The sequence below is a fragment of the Alligator mississippiensis genome, chromosome 5, assembly GCF_030867095.1.
Source record: "Alligator mississippiensis isolate rAllMis1 chromosome 5, rAllMis1, whole genome shotgun sequence".
In the NCBI taxonomy this organism is placed as follows: Eukaryota; Metazoa; Chordata; order Crocodylia; family Alligatoridae; genus Alligator; species Alligator mississippiensis.
Genome location: NC_081828.1, coordinates 17,511,820 through 17,524,864, shown reverse-complemented (window position 1 = coordinate 17,524,864; position 13,045 = coordinate 17,511,820). Strand labels below are relative to the sequence as shown.

The 13,045-nt window shown below is 43.7% G+C and overlaps 1 protein-coding gene across 3 annotated transcripts in view; it reads right to left on the bottom strand.

Moving 5' to 3' along the window:
• PDE4B (phosphodiesterase 4B) overlaps positions 1-13,045 on the bottom strand; it is a 402,270-nt gene that overhangs the window by 139,084 nt on the left and 250,141 nt on the right. The gene's annotated exons all lie outside the window — the stretch shown is intronic.

Below are 13,045 nucleotides of genomic sequence, written 5' to 3'. Positions count from 1 at the left end.
GAAACAGCAACAGCCCCCCCTGTGCAGAGGGAAAACTCCTAGAAAAGAAGCTGTTCAGGGAGATTCAATATCCCTTGTACTCTGGTTAGGGTAGCCATTGATCCTGTTTTATACTGGACCATCCTGTTTTTAAACCTTTTGTCCCCTGTCCATTTCTGAATGAGGAATGGACTGCAAAAAGGCCGGTTTTTCAGTTCATTGATGGAAATACATGTCAGTCATTTGTCTTTGTGATTCTATTGGCTGTGCCTACAGGTAGGGCAGTGCACAGCCAGGAGGAGCAGGGTTCCAAGCCATGAAGGTGCAGGATCCCAGGGGCTGGTCACTCTGTGCCTGAGCACATGCAGCACAGTGCAGTGCACATGCAGCACAGTGACAGCCAAGGTGCTGTTGTGTTCCTGATAGGGCTGTGCGAGGCTTCGGACAGAGCTTCAGATATGGAGAAGCTTCAGACACTTCGGGGTCTGAAGCAGCACATCTGGGTCGAAGCGCTGGCCTCGTTAGGCTTCCCGAAGCGGTTTGGAGCCGCCTTGGAGCCACCTCCGAGATCTGGTCATAGGGTATAACGGGAAAACAACACGCAGTGTCACCCATAGCACGAGTTTTGCTTGACCACAGCTTGAGGGGCAGTTCCCCCCAAACCCCTGCACTGATCTCCTTGAAACTTGGCAGGCTTTGTGGCCTCAGTACGAGCTACCAGCCCTGCAGTTTTCACCCCATGTTGTAACACACAGCTGTGACATGAGTTTGGCTTTCAGGAATTTGGGGTACAGTTCCTCCCAAACCCCTGCACTGATCTTTTTGAAACTTGGCAAGTTCCATGCTCTCAGCAGAGGCTGCCATCGCTATAAGTTTCATCCAAATTGGATAAAAAACAACAAAGTTATAGATATTTCATCGATTCCCCATTATACCTTATGGCCAGATCTCCGAGGCGGCTCTGAAGCTTTGGAGCCGCGTCCGTCAGATCAAGGTGGAAACCCAGTCTGGAGCTCCGGATCAGATCACTGCCATCCGAAGCAGCCAGCTCTGAAGCCAGATCGAATTGCTGCCGACTCGCACAGGCCTAGTTCCTGAATTCCCTGACCCTGGGCTGGGTGTGTGCGAGTGGGCCTGGGCCCTGGAGGCAGGAGAGCTGCCAGGGCTAGGAAGTTGGTCTGCACATGTACCCCCCTGCATTGCCTTGACACAAGGTAATCGCTTTGAGAGCAGGCAGGTGAAGCACTGCATACGTATCTGTTGGAATACCAGCAAGACTGGGAGGAGGCTCCTATCACCATCTTGGCACCCACAGAGCAGCCCAGCGAGTCCCTGGGGTGTCCTGCTGCACGGAGAAGGGGAACTTTGGACAGAAGGGCCTCTGGGCGGCTGGACCAGCTTATTCCATCATTATTTCTCCTCCATGATAGGCAAACCTGTCTGTCTCCTGGGGAAGGAAGGGAAGGTCCCGCCAGGAGCTGGCAGCACTGCCACAGGCATCCAACACCCACAGAACCCACTCAGCCCAGCTCTGACCAAAATGTGGCCAGGGCTGATTCCCAGGTGCCCAACGTCTGTGCTGAATGCTGACAGGGCGGATGTTGAGGTCCCTGTGCAGTGCGTTAATATTTTATTATAACAGTCAGCAATAAGCTAAGGCCAGTGTCATTTTCCCAGTCTTTTTGTGGTAGACCTGCCACTTGATGCTGATTGGTCAAGGTGCCTGATGACCCCCACTGCTCACTGCTGATTGGCCAAGGAGGTGGCAGCCCTGCTCCTTGCTGCTCATTGGCCGAAGGGGTCAGTGGTCCCGCCCTTACCAAAGGGATATCCTGTATTTTGGGGATATGTCAGTGACCACCCTAGCCCTGGTGGATCTCACCTCTAGCTAGCCTCACTGTTCATTGGATCAATGGGTATACCAGTAGATGTGCACCCTTGATAGCCATTAGAATCACTGGACACAGTCTCCATCACAATTAAAAATGCACCACTCATGAGAGCTCTGAAACTGATGGTACCCAAAAACTCTTGTTTCAGCTCTAACCATATCTGCTACTTAAGGGCCTGACTTTTCATCTTGTAGGAATGAAGGAAATCAATTACTGATGGAATTGAGCCTTAATCACCACTTTTGTAACTTTGGAACATTGAAAATGAGTCATCATCTTCAGCTCTCCCCTTGCAAAATTCAGAGTGAGCACTGATCTCTTATACTTTGCGTTTCCTTCAGCTATGCTGGAGTGTACTGCATAGACCTCCTTCTGCTTTGAAAAATTGGGGATAAGAAACAAAATACGGTATTTGGAAGTTTTCCGTGTCCAAAAATGTGCGTGTGTAAATATTTTATTCCCAGTTTCAGTATTGCTAAGTGTCTAATAATAAGGGACTTCAAGGTCAGCTCAGCTCAAGGGAAGACTGGGGGGGGGGGGGTTCCTAGGAGCCAATGATTTACAAATAGCAGTACAGTTCATCAGAATCAAAGGTGATTCAAAGGAATGATCTCAAACCACACAAAAGAATGTAAGCAGTCTATCAATATGCTAACAGCATGAAAGTGACTGAAACAACTCCAGCCATCAGCTGAACAGCTAGTGGCATTTAATACTGAGTCACACACTGTGGCCGGAGGAATGTTTTTGGTAAACTGACATCTTCAACCTACAGTAGCTGGTCATACCTGTACTTTTAAGTAGTGAACTGCAATGGAAAGGTAGTACTTATTTTATTAATTATGATTTTAAATAGGATTTCAAAGAAAACTCAAAGACATAGACTGAAAAGATTACCTATTAAATCATGATTTAATGCAATGGGGCCAACCTTTTTTGGCAGGTGTAACACAAATTAGACCCAAACCTTCCCCAAGTGTCACTCAAATCCTATTCCACTGCCTGATCTGCTGTTCTGCTTTCTGCTTCCTTCTCTGTGCATGATTTGCTTTCTGCTTCTTGCCCTATCTGTTGTTGTGCTGCTTGCCCCCTCCCTGATCTGCCATTTGCCACATACACAGACTGGCTGGGCTACTTGTACCAATGCTGCAGGTTGGCTACCCCTGATTTAATGAATTAAAATATTTTGAAACCAAAGATTAAGAACTGAACATAAATGCTAATCTAAAAATCTACTGTAAATATCAGGGAAGCATTCATGAATTGATCTTGTACTGTATAAGATTTATAATCAGCCACTTTGACCCAAGTACAAAGGTTCAAAAAGCCAGAGGCAGAATCGATTCCATCTTCAAAGGGTTTTCTAAACTGCATAGATTGGACCGATAATGAACTGAACTGACATTCAGTGAGGGGTCCAGTGGCCAAAGCAGGCAGAAGCCTCTCATCATGCATTTCTCATCATGCCAAACCCAGCCAATCAGCAGTCCACATCTGATTGGCTGCTGGATGCACACCCCCACCCATAGGGAGGGGGAGAGTCAGCAGACAGTCCCTCCTTGGCTCTGCCCCCGTGTCAGCCACCCACCTCTCTGAGATGCAGGGTAGGGGGGGAATACAGCCCTGGCCCCACACTGGCTGCTGCTATTAGGGTCTGCACAGAAGCGGGGGGGGGGAAGGGAAGCTCCTGCAGGGACACTTCTTCCTCCCACCAGCAGCTCAGAAAGCCAGACTGGGAAAGCACCAGCCACCAGCCTCTCTAAGAGGTGGAGAGCGGTGAGAAAGGCACCCCCTCAAACCAGCACCAGGAGGAGGCCTATGCTGGGCCAGGGGCTATGTTCCCTCCCCCCTGCCTCCCAGGGAGCCTGGCACCTGGTAAGGGGGCGGGGCTGGGGCTTTCCCAGCTAGACTCACTGTGGCTTCTTCCCCCCTCTGCCCCGTGCCATGAAGACTCCTCCGGGGGGGGGGAGGGCAGCTTTACTGGACTGGGGAGGTACATTTCCCCCCCTATCCCTTGCTCCTCAGAGAGGCCAGTAGGCAGGGCTGGAGCTCTCACAGCTTGGGGGCTTGCTGGGCTGAGGGAGGAAAAGCTGGTCCTGCAGTGGGGTCTTCCTCCCCCTCCTCCACTGCACAGATCCAGACAAGGAGGCCCAGGGGTCTGTTGCCCTGCCTCTCCTCCAGTCCACTGAGCTGACAGGTGCAGGCAGGACGCAGGCTAGGGGGCAGAGGCTTTACTGCTTCAGCTCTGTGACAGCTGGGGACAAGGCTGGCCCTGCTCCGCTGCGGCAGACAGCACAGCCCAGGGCTACAAAGCATCTTGTGCTGCTGGGAGATTGTCAGGTAACTTGATTCGGGAGGGGATCTGGGACACAATTTAATAGACTGATTTAATCTAAATCAGTTAAACCTGATACTACATCCAACCAGGCTTATCTTAAACTAGGTTTTGCCATACTGAAAGTGGTTTATATGCATTGAACTTCTGTTATGGTACAGGTTTGAACTGACTTCCAATCACTTATACTGGTTTATGTGTAACTTCTGTCCCCAGTTCACATGTAAATGTAGATATTGACTATTTCTGAAGCTTTATAATTAGAGTTCATACAATAAATTTCAAAAGGAACTGAATTTCCTTATGGAAGAAGAAAAGTAATCAATATTACAAATATTTTGACATTAAACCAGGTGATTTCTGTACACCTCCCTTGTAATTTTTCTTAGAGGCCTGTTACTAATAAAGTATGTTCTATTTTAGACTGAGAAACAGTAGATTGTTTTAGTTGCAACTATTTATTAAAAATCGAAAATATAATTACTACCTTGAACACAGATTTTGAAGGCTTGTACCTACAAAATGAATAATGCATGTATATAGAGGACCCTAGATGCAAAGTTTGTGCTTTTGCAAAAAACACAAAAATCCTTTTCTGCATGCAGCTATCTTACTGGCATGAACCAAGATGCTTTTGCATTTCCTAAGTGGATCTATGCGCATACTAGAAATGTTGGCTGGTTTGGGGGTGGTTGTATACTTATCTCAGTACTCTTTACATTTTCTTTAACAATGCTCAGAAGTTTTTTAGTGCAAGGAGTTTGCCTATGGTTGCCTATAGTCACACCATCATCTTCTGTCATGTTGCTTTGCTTTTCTTTACCAACACAAATAACCCTGTGGTACTATAACAACATAAGAAGTGCCATACTGGGTCAGACTAATGGTCCATCTAGCCCAGTATCCTATCGCTGGCAGTGGCAGGGGTGCACACTATAAAGGGAAAGCATTGAATCAGATACATCTAGTGTGATCTATCCTCTATTCAATACCATTCCTAGCATCCACCATTATTGGTTTAGAGATACCACAGCAAACATCTCCAAACATCCTGTTCAATAGCCATTAATAGATTTATCATTCATTAATATGTCTAGTCCCTTTTTGAACCTGGCTATACAATGCTGTGTTTTGAAACTAGACATGGAGAGACTGATAATCAACTGTCTTTGTACTTCTATTTACCTCAACAAAATTCAAGGAAGGCAGAAAGCCCTTGATAAACCTCAAACTTTGCAAAATATGAGGTGAGTGATTTAAATTGAAATGACTACATAGGCCGGGCCATAGTTAAATGTACAAGTAAATGAGAAAGCCAATTAAAAAAAGTTACCACTCAAGTTTTTAAGCTTCTTTTTTTTAATCATCCACATTTTCATACTTCTCTAGAAAACGGCCCCTGCTTCATTTGGCCTAGGCATCAGTTTACTGAGTCAAAGGACCAAGGAATCTAAAATAATTGGGCACCCTGCAGATGGGAAAATAACTGTTTCCAAGTCTCTTGAATGGAAATTCTTTAGATATCTTTGCAATTCATTCTGCATTCCAGTATGACTGGATTTGTACTGGAGAAAGAACAACATGAGATGAGATGTTAATTTTTGCTTCTTGGAAAGCCCTCTGTAACCAGCAAGAAACAAAGAGCTATCATCTTGAATTTCTCACAGAATATTATGACTGTGGCTCTCTTCTTCAGGACAACAGCATCAAGATCCAATTTTCATAATTGATTTAAAAAAAAATGAGATCAGACTAACAACTATATTCCAAAAAAAGGCAGAAGGCAGGTTAGAGGTGTACCTTAGAGACTAACTGAATCAGAGATGTACAAGCTATCTGATAAGGTGAGTTGCTGCTCATGAAAGCATATGCATCTCTCTGATTTAGTGTGCAAGGTATACCCTGCCTTCTGCCTGACTTTTGACTAACACTGCTAACTATCTCTCTCATCACAAGAAAAATGGAAGAAAGCTTTCCCCAAAAGACAAACATACAGTTCAGCATTTTAAATCTCACCTGCAAACTCTTTTTAAGAACCTGCAGGTATTTTTTCAGGAAAGTTGAGAAAACACCTGCAGAATCTAAAGCCAGGGACGCTTGTCTGTCCTACCTAGCTTTGATTCTGCATTTTCTATTCTCCTCTCCAATTTTAATGCTTTTGCCCCTGCAGATTTCCAGTTTTTTTCCATAATCATCCATCCTGACCTTGATGTGGATAATTGCAGGGAACATCACAGTAAGCAAATGGTGGCTGGGCAGGCAGGATAATGGGTCTTTTTTTTTTTGTTTTTCTCTTATAACAATGTCTCAGACAGATGAATAATTATTCCCTACTAAAGACCCAGATGAAAGGCTTCAAGATTTGTTCATTATGGCCCCAACCCTAGTTTAAAAAAATGTACTTTTCTAGGATGAGTTCAGCAGCAGTTTTAACACACTTCTGTGCAACTGCTGTCAAAGTCCTGCTTTCTCATTCTTCCACCACTCCTCTCCTGGAAAGCTTTAAAAACTTTTTAATGGTTCTTTTTTGTCTTTGTTTGCTACAGTAAGCACATTGACATTTTCACAGAAAAATGATGGCTTTACAGGCCTGCAAAGCGATAGGTTCTGATAGTGCCACACTTCAACCTTACACCCCAAACTACCTAACCCAGCAGAGAAAATCCTGGTGGAAAAAATTACCTGGATATTTTACAGAACCCTGATTAAAACATACTGTATAGTATGTTCCGTCATAGTTTCTTTAAACGTTACATTCTGCATCTATTTCAGAACTCAAGAATTGTTGATTACAAACAATTACATATAATAACTGAGTTTACTGAATATGCTTTTCTCTTGAGTGCCTGATATTAAATCCCTCTATCACCATCAAACTTGGGCCCAAACATTGCTATGTTGTGTAGCCTGGAAATTTATAGATGAATTATTCTGATTAAAATCATATTATTTTGTAAGGCAAACCAGATCCACAGAATCTATAATAATATATGCACTTAGATATTTCCCCTTCCTGTATTTTAAAATAGAGACGGGCTAGGAGACGCCAAAGTTCAGTCTTACCAAAACTGAACATACAACATTTTTCTTATAGCCAGACATAAGTCACAAAACGTTCCCACTGACATATTAATAAGGCATATTGTTTTGTTTGCTTTCCTAGTGGTTTATAATATTAATATAATAAAGACATCATTCAAATATACCAGTGAGACATCTAGAAACAGAAAAATCATGCATATCTGCTCAGTTGTGCCCCAAATTAAAATATAAAGTTCTACATCAAATCATTCATAAACATTATACGTAATGCTGCGCCTGGACATTTCAGCAGCTGTTCTACAAAGTGTCAATGATCATTTTGCAAATGTTTATATTGTTTTTTGTTATATGCATCTCACAAAGACTAGTTGGTGGAATACAAAGGTACCTACTGATTTGGAAAAAGATGAGGTGGCTTGTGCGCTAAATGAACTACTCACCCATGTCAGAATCCTTTCATTCATTCTTTAAGTGGTCATTAATGCAGAAATGCTGATTTGCAATTCAAATTATTTTTCTCCCAAAGAGGCAGTCCCCCAAATGTCCCAATTCCTCTAACATATCCTTACGTTATCTAACAGATTCACATTTTAAAACACCGTTTTTTAAAAATACAATGGTGTGTGTATCTAAAAAGATAACTGATTTTTAAAAATATACTTTAAATAACAGAATATAAAATAAACTTTTCATATTTTGAGTCAAGCATAAATTCCAAGAAAGACTTTTAAAAAAAAAATCAAAATTAAGTTTCCTAAATAAGATATGCTACACATGCTGTATTTGAGTTGAAACTTGCAAGTAATTAGTATGGCACTATATTACCTGCTCCAAAAAAGGGAATTTGTTTTGGTACAGAATATAGGGTTTGACATATACCAGAGAATCTCTGAGGACTGCATGTCTAAGATAAAGGGAACACTGGACTGTAGCAACCAGCAAGCATAATTACAGGTATGTATTCATTAGGGACAGTCTACACAGTTGTCTCTTGCCAATGCAAATGACTCCTCATTTAATTGTCAGCTAAAATATTCAGGGCTTACTTTTCCCCTACTTTCTACCTGGTACAGACATGTACACCTGTGTAGAAAATTTAATATGTTACAGAATTAAAATTCTCCATTCACTAACTCACATCAGTAGCATTTTACATTTGCTTTGAAGTCAGTTTGCACAGGTGGAAGTGACTACACAAAGATACAGGCAGTTAAAAAATCTCTCTAAAATGACATTAAAAACCATTTGATGCCAGTAATCTTTGTGCTTTGGGTTGTAGCACCAAGCCTATTTTGAATACATGACATCTTACTGACCTCATCCCTTTTCAAGAAGCCTAAATAATGTATTATATCAAGGGTACATTATTCAAAATCAAAGGATTTCTAGCTCCCTCTCAAACACCCTCTTCCCCATCTCCAACATCAGGGGTGGCCATGGGTGCCACAAATGACATAGGCAACCTCTGTGTGTGGCATATGGCAGACGGCAGAGGGGACAGGCAGCACAATAGCAGACAGGGCAGGAAGCATGAAGCAGAACGTCAGATCAGGCAGAGAAAACAGGGCAGGAAGCAGAATGCAGAGCAGTAGCTTGGGCAGGGAGCACAGGGCATGAAGCAGAAAGCAGAGCAGCAGATCATGCTGGGGAAAGAGATCAGCATGGCACTCAGGACAAGTGCAGGGCTAATTTGTGGCATGTCTGCCAAAAAGGTTGGCTCCCATTGTCCTACACAAACCAATGTTTTCAAAAATGCAGAATTAAAGTTAAATAGTTGGGAAAATTCTTCTTAGCAAGCTTTTGGGGACAAACAGCCTTTGTCAGGCTGAGGAAACGTCTGCAGATGTTTCCTCAGACTGATGAAGGGTGTTTGTGCCTGAAAGCTTGCTAAAAAGAATTTTTCAAACTATTTGAGTTGGTGTAATCGAAGACTCACATTCCTGGGCTATTGGATCTGTGGGGAGGGGTAGAAGGTCTGGGGAGTGGGGGAAGGGCTGGTGGGTCCAGGTGGGTCTGCAGGAGGGCTTGCCCCATCTGGGGAGGTGGGGAGACTAAAATAGCCTGTGCCGGGGGGGGGAGGAGGGATAAGAAAAGCATAGCGCTAGGCCTGGGGCAAGCAGCTGGGCTTTTCCAGCCCTGGGGCTGTGCTAGGAACATGTACAGGTATTTACTAGACCAGCAGGTCATTTTTAGGGCAATTCAAGCTCTTGTGAATGCCTGCACACCCAGCCATTTAGATCAACCTAATCTTGATTAGATAACATTTGAATATACATCCAGGTAGCACAGCTGGTCTTCCACAAGAGGCAAAACAGCCACTAAACTGCCTATCAGGGATATACCTTAGATGCAGTACTCTGCTCCAAAAAGCACCTTATAAGACCTATAGTTATGTCAATACTGCGATCACTGAAGCAACTGTAGGAGCTGTAGAGTAGGCCTGTGTGAGTAGGGGAGTACTCAATTTGGATTCAGCTGATTTGGAGGACAGTGATTCGATTTGGAGATTCAGATCGCTGTCCCGAATCGATTCGGCTGAATTGGCTTCAGAAGATTCGGCGCTGATTTGGAGAGATTCAGAGATTTGGCCATCGACTATAATGGGAAATTACTGAAATACCTATAAATTTGCCATTTTTAGCTGATTTGGCTGAAAATTGCAGGGATGGTGGCCATGAAGCCTGCCAGATTTCAAGGAGATAGGTGTAGAGGTTTCTGGGAAACTGCACCTCGAGGTGCTGACAAGTAAAACTTGTGACATATATGACTGTGTTAAGGCACAGCAGGATGAAAACTGCAGGCATGCTAGCCCCTACTGAGGCCATGAAGCCTGCCAAGTTTCAAGGAGATAGGTGCAGGGGTTTCTGAGAAACTGCACCTCAAGTAAAGCATAGCTTGTGATGTGTGACTTTGCCTGTGTGTTAAAGCACAGCGAGATAAAATGAGCAGGGATGGTAGCCTGTAACAGGGGGCCTTTCCGGTGCTCAGGCAGAAACAGCTCACAAAAGGGACAGAAAGGCTGCAGACAAATGTGTGTGCTGTTTCTACATCCAATCACAGGACTCTGGGGGAGGGAAGGGGACTCAGGGAAAGATCAGTCACTGGCTAGCTACAGATATCAGTCTTTGCCCCCCTCCTCGTCCTCCCTCTTCTCAGTTTCTGTTCCCCTGAAAGACTGCCTTCCAAATCTCCAAATCTTTTTCTGAACCTTTTCTGAATCAATTCGGAGGCTCCGAATTGATTCAGAGGTTATTTTTGGTCTCCCGATTCGATTCGGATTTGGTGATTCGGCCTCTGAATAGGGTCAAATCTTCTCCAAATCGAATTGGTGATCAAAGCTTCGCACACCCCTACTGTAGAGTCCCTGAACCAGCCTGGAGCTATCAGTACCCAAATTAACCAGTTATGTAGCTGTGCTAGCACAGAGCTCAGCATGGAGTAATCAACTGAACACTTGCCTAGGCCCTGAGGTGGGTTTGCAGCTTGTGCTGAGCTAATGGCGAGGTGCACCATTAGCAATTTCTAAGCTATCTGGTCAAGAGGTAACTAATTGTGTCTCCAGATATTCCTACACAGGCCATAATGACTCCACTGTAGTTTTATCCTCAGGAACCTTTACTATTTCTTACAGCAGGCTGTGCCTCAAAGCCTTCTCCGAAGATTAAATGACTGTCACTGCAGCTATTTCTGGGGTAGCAGAGCAGTCTTATCACCAAAAACAAGGACTTTCCTAGAGAAAATATTAAGGGAAGTGAAGGTAATCTTGACATTACTTTTAGTAACTTTAGCACCTTACAGAGATGTTGTAATCATTAGGGGTGTATAAAACGCGCCATATTCAACTTGGATTTGGCCCCAATTGGGGGACAGTGATTCAATTCGTTGATTCGGATCACAGTCCTGATTCGATTCGGCTGAATCCGAATCTGAAGATTTGATGCTGATTCACAGAATCAGTGATTCAGCCATAGAAACAGCTTTAAATGTTTTTTCTACATACCCCGAGGTACCAGGCACAGCTCGTAAATGCTGAGATCATGGGGAGGATGGAGCATCTCACAGGAGCATGGGGGGGGGGCAAGAGGTGGCCACATGCTTGGCGGCAGACCCAGAAGTGGACTGGATGTACTTCCGGTCCACTTCTGGGTCCACCACTGAGTGTGCGGGGGACTGCCCCATGCCCCCTCCCCCCAGGCTCAGCAAGTGGTCACTGGGGAACCCTGGGTGCCCCCCCAGGCCCCGGAGGCATCAGTCGCTAACCTGGGGGGCTGGTCCCTTGCACACTCTGTGGTGGACCCGGAAGTTTACTGGAAGTGCTTCTGGTCCACTTCCAGGTCCACTGCTGAGCGTGCTGGGGACTCTCCCGTGCTCCCGTGGGACGCTCTATCTGCCCCACCATCTCAGCATTCATGAGCTGCCTGGTACCTTGAGGTATGTAGAAAAAACATTTAAAGCTGTGTCTATGTCCAAATCATTGAATCTCTCCGAATTGATTCAGAGGGTTCAGATTCGATTGGGAGAGATTAAAGGGTCTCCTGCTTTGATTTGGATTTGGAGATTTGGCTGCCGAATCAAGCCAAATCTCCACCTAATCGAATCAGTGACCGAAGCTTCGCACAGCCCTAGAAATTAACCCCAGGCTAACCCAGGAAATAAACAATCACAGTAAAAGAGAAATCCAAACAGGGTAAGATGTATAAATACAGAGTTGGAGAACCAAACAACCTTCATTCTCCCCTGTGATACCACTATACAATAGCCACATCCACAATTTGGTCCCCAAATAAACTTATTTCAAATATGTATTCAAATTTTGCATCACATGATGCCACACCAAGGCAGTTCTCTGAGGATAACTCAGAAACTAGTGTTTCTCTTCCCTCTGTCCTTCACATTCCCAAGCATACACATTTCCTTATTGTTATCATAAAAAGAGCAGCTTTTCTAGCTTTGTATTTGTTTTCATCCTTAATAAAATTCCTAAACTCATTTAGATGAAAATTTCAGCTATCCATTTCTGTAGCCTATTTATCCTGTGAACTGTATGAATTAGAGCTCATGTGCATATTGTCCAGGTGTTATCATGCTTATGTGACGAAAGCACATGCTTCTATAGCAAGCACTGAAAACAAATTAGCTGTTAGATTTGTAACAAATGCTAGGATGATGTTTTAACAAATTAAAAACACACCACATCATTATGCCATACCGACTAAAATGTACTACTCCAGTATTGTGCCAGAATGCTTTAGGAGGTTATACAGCAGATAGGCAAAAAAGCAGGGTGACGTGGGGAGAATTTCTGCCTAAAAAACTTGCAATGAGTGCCATTTGTGTGATCAGGCAGAATAGAATACTGAATATAAATGAGAAGGCAATTTTTTTTTAAATGACTGTTAAATCCCAGGCATTTGGCACAGCAAACGCAGCTTAAATTTCAGAAACTTTGATTCTCTACCAGTTAGCATATGTTGATTCATATTACACATTTAGGGACATACTCTGTATAGATACAAGCACAAGGTTACTGTTGGAATCAAGAATCAACGGCAGGATTCTCAGTTTAATCCCAGTAAGAAGCATTTCAGTTAGATCTGGACTTTAATTAGAGCTGGACTAACAGCAACTACTACGTTTCGGAAAGCAGCATGTTATGTACTTTGATTGCTTCAGTTACAGAAAGATAAGAAAAACACTGAAGTACGGTTCTATTTATAAACACTAAAAAAAATATCAATTTTTGTCATGTTACCTCAAACATTTGGGTTAATGTCACATGGAAACCAGGGCTCACTAA